This window comes from Microtus pennsylvanicus, chromosome 4 (genome assembly GCF_037038515.1).
Source record: "Microtus pennsylvanicus isolate mMicPen1 chromosome 4, mMicPen1.hap1, whole genome shotgun sequence".
NCBI classification, from domain to species: domain Eukaryota; kingdom Metazoa; phylum Chordata; class Mammalia; order Rodentia; family Cricetidae; genus Microtus; species Microtus pennsylvanicus.
The window spans coordinates 72,923,747-72,928,059 of record NC_134582.1 but is presented as its reverse complement, the minus strand read 5'-3'; the positions used below and the strand labels follow the sequence as shown (position 1 = coordinate 72,928,059).

The 4,313-nt window shown below is 43.8% G+C and overlaps 1 pseudogene; it reads right to left on the bottom strand.

The window, feature by feature from the left end:
• Positions 1 to 3,222: 3,222 nt before the first annotated feature.
• LOC142849024 (chromatin target of PRMT1 protein pseudogene) lies at positions 3,223 to 4,041 on the bottom strand (annotated as a pseudogene).
• Between the last annotated feature and the right edge of the window lie 272 nt (positions 4,042 to 4,313).

Sequence of the window (4,313 nt, the reverse complement as noted above, 5' to 3'; positions counted from 1 at the left end):
AACAGCAACAACAACAAAAATGATCTTAGGGGCTAAGAGGTCGTTCAGGGGTTAAGAGCACTGGCTGATCTTACAGAGAACCCAGGGTTGATTTCCAGTTACAAGACTGGTTGAAATGTCTATACTTTTAGTTCAGGGAATCTGACTCGCTTCTTCTGGCCTGCTCGGGAACTGCAAGCATGTGCTGCAAAAACAAAGGCAAAACACTTGTATGCACATTAGTTTGAAACAAGATTAATAAAAACTCAAGGTCATAAAATGGGGTTCAACCTCAAATTACAGAATGCAAAAGAGAGCAACTGGCTCGAACATATATTTCAGTCTGAAATGGCAACCTAACATTAAGAAAAAATTCTCATTTTCACACTGTGTGTCTTAGAGAGGTCTCTCTCATCTTATATTCCATTCTAAGACTGAGATTAAGAGAATGCACCACTGGGATTAAAGGTGTGTGTTACCATAACCTGGTCTATAAGGCTGATCAGTGGCACTGTTTTACCCTAAGATCTTCAGGTAACCTTTAATTATTAAAAAAAATTAAAATGTCACTGCATATTCACTTTTAGTCTAAAAAAGGGCTAAAAATATAAGAAAATTATAGCCGGGCGGTGGTGACGCACGCCTTTAATCCCAGCACTCGGGAGGCAGAGACAGGCGGATCTCTGTGAGTTCGAGACCAGCCTGGTCTACAAGAGCTAGCTCCAGGACCGTCTCCAAAGCTACAGAGAAACCCTGTCTCGAAAAACCAAAAAAAAAAAAAATATAAGAAAATTATATATAATAAGTACAATGACTATATACAATATGTACAAAAATAAAATACATAAACAATGTCTAGAAATTTCCATTTGACAAATTGATAACAAATATTTCACATCTATCCTATCTATTAGGGTTCAATGTCTTCTCTCTAATTGACTTTCTATCATAATTTGCTATCGGCGTATGGAAACTAGAACTATAGCTATAAAATCCTCAATTCCCTTAGAGACACAAGAAGGAAATAACAGGAATTGAAAAAGCAGGAGGTGCAAGCAGGCGACTTCAAATAATGGAATGATAGAATTCAGCTGTCTGCCCAGACAGTCACCCAAACTGAGTTTCCGGGCAGCATCGGGGCATCCATCTTCAGCCTTCAGGACTAGCACATGTGACAGGCTTTTCTGTGAAGCAGGATATTCTGTGTTCTGCTTGTCTTTAGGACAATGTCATGTCAGCAGTCAAGACAGGGGCATTTTCTTGACCGGTCGCTTTCTTTTTGCCACAAAAAAGTAAACTCCATGTGGAGTTACTTCCATGTCCATTATCTTCTCTGAAGAAGATTGCAGCTGCAAGAAGCAGACATGTCTCAATGTCACAAAAGAGAACAATTTGGTTATTAAAACATATTAATGTTTCTGTAAATCTCTGAAGTTGTTGAACATAACCTATCCATTTAAATTATATCTTTGTTTGACCTTGAAAATATACCTAGTATGACTATGAGTTCAATTGTACTAGGTGATTAACTACTAACCTATATTTCTTTATTATATTAAACAGTTGACTGATAATGAGAATTTTCAAAGTCTAGAAAGTTATATTAATTTATATTAAATGAGCTGTAGAGGTACAATAGCTCAGACAAGAATGGAAATGTATGTAGAGCATGTTTTACTAAAATTGACCTCAAGTTTGAATCAATATACAAAATTTGTATACAGTATACAATACTAAACAAATGCAAAACACTTAAAACAAATAGGTGCTAAAAACTGGATCAATAATCTTTTTTATTTTTTTTCATTTTATCTCTCTTCTCTCTCTGTCTCTCTCTGTCTGTCTCTGTCTCTCTCTCTGTCTCTCTCTCTGTCTCTCTCTGTCTCTCTCTCTCTGTCTCTCTCTCTGTATCTGTCTCTGTCTCTCTCTGTCTCTCTCTATCTTTCTCTGTCTCCCTCTCTCTCTCTCTCTCTCTCTCTCTCTCTCTCTCTCTCTGTCTCCTTCTACTTCACCGTCGTTGGTTTTTGAGCCAGGGTTTCTGAGTAGCAATAGAACCTGTCCGGGAACTTGCTCTGTAGACCAGGCTGACCTTGAACTCATTAAGACCAGCCTGCTTCTGCCTCCCAAGCGTAGGGATTCAATTGATTGCCACCAACGCCCAGACTTTGTTTTTCAAAACAAAAACTTTGGATCTAACCAAATATGCTTTGTTTAGAGTTTCCCTAAGCATTATCCATAATAAATTGTAACTAACACATTACACGAAAACCAACATCCATAATCCATTTTTGGGTGGAGGGAAGAAATGTGCATAGTTTTCTAGGCTACTTCCTAATGATTGGGTGCTGATAAAATTTTTTGAATGAGACAACAGTTTGTTATAACGAGCCAGATAAATGGATTCCGCTGAAACTGAACAGCTGACAAATTATTGTTAAAATTAAACCTTCAAGAGGTTAAAAAAAAAGCGATTTTTGTAGATTGAACCAAGACTGGTTCTGGACATAGGTAACTGCACGTCTGCAGTTAGGTTGTAAAGCTTCTCCTAGCCGAGTGTCTTTGGCGACCACTAATGGCTTCTGTTTCACTAAATGTGAAAAAATCTCTTGGAAATGACACAAAGGCCAAATAAGTTAAAAAATGTTATTTTAGGGTGGAAATTCTACACATCCGGCTCAGCATGTCCTATGCAATGTCAAAGACTAAATCAAAGTGGCTACAACGTGTACGCCGTTCCTGACTCAGGAGCACTATCAACATTTCCAAATTACCACCTTCACCATCAACATAGCACACACACCTTCAGTTTAGCTGTGAGCACACAGCTCTTAAGGAAGGTGTAGAACTCTAACCCAGAGAGCTCCCATCAGTGAGAACTCTGGCTGCTTCTGGGAACTCTTTCTGGGATCATAAAGGTGATTAGAAGAAATATTAAACTATCGGCGTATACAGCAGGTGAGGCAGAGACTGGAAAAAAGTTCTCCTCACAGGGCCAACGCATTCCTGCTTAAACCCAAGTCTGGGTGACTGGATAAACAACAAAACAAACTCAGGCGAATCAAGGGAAAATGGGGTTTATTTCACAGAGCATCGAAAGGTAAACAGAACAGGCGAAAGGCACCCACTGGTGGCAAGGGAGTCCACAACCCATGGTGTGAGTCCTTCCGGCCTCAGTCAGGGTCCTTCTCATGGGTGCTCAAGGCTATTTCTTCATAGGCACAGCTGTGGTGATTTCCCGAGAGTCTAAGAGGCAGGCAGGCAGGCTTCAGTTTCAGAATCTGCCTCTGCCATGTAGGCATCCAGCTCAGCATCCAGGCGTGCTCTAGTGTTGGACATGTATGCATCCAGTTCTTTGTCCAGCTGCTCCTTGGTCAATGCAGGGCGAGTGCGGGCACCTCTTCCTCGACCACGGCATCCAAAGTTCCCTCTTCCCCGACCTCCTCTGCCTCGACCACGGCATCCAAAGTTCCCTCTTCCCCAACCTATCACAGCCAGACCTCTACCACCGATTCCGCCACGACCCATAGCTGCACGCCCTCGGCCCCTTCTCCCAGGACCTCCACGACCTGGAACAGCACCACCTCTTGAGTCCATTTGTGGGGCAGCAAAGTCTTGTTCACCTCGGAGGAGCGGGCTTCGACCTTGGAATGACAACCCGCCCCTTGGCAGGCTTCTGGTGGCAAGTCCCCCACGTAGTCCTCCCCTTCCTCTTCCTCTTTCACTTCCTCGTCCTCGGCGAAAGCCTCCCTGGATTTTGGGTAGGCCTCGTCCTCCAATTGCTCCCCTGGACAGGTCACCTCTGGGTAGGCCTGAGGGAGCCTGGATGTTCCTCTTGTTACCCAGGCGCTGCTTAAGTTTTAATGCTGCCCGGACAGAGGGTCTATTCTCCATCTGCTGGGCCAGTCTTCTGTTTCTGGCGCTGCCTTGCAGCTGCTGCTGCAGCGAAGCCCGAATAGTCGCTGGCGTGGACTGTTTGTTCTCCACCAGACTAGTAAAGCGCTCATTTAGAGACAACTTGGGGGTTCTTATTAGCACCACACTTCGCCCTGACTGTGCATCCATCTTCAGGTCCTGAGAATCGAAGGAGATGGACCTCAGGGCTCCTCTCGCGGACGCTGCGGGCGGGTTTGCTGAATCTGAGCTGACAAGAACCACTCGGGTTTATTTGCTGGGCGCTTGCCTAAAGGGTATGATGCGAAGCTCACTCCTGGTCGCGTGGCTATCTAGTCCACCGACACTTCTGCTTGTCCGGCCCACCCTCTCCTTCCTTTCCTTTGTGCTAGTCCGTGCTGCCAATCCAGGAATCTCACAATGAGACTGTGTCTGAGAGAGGT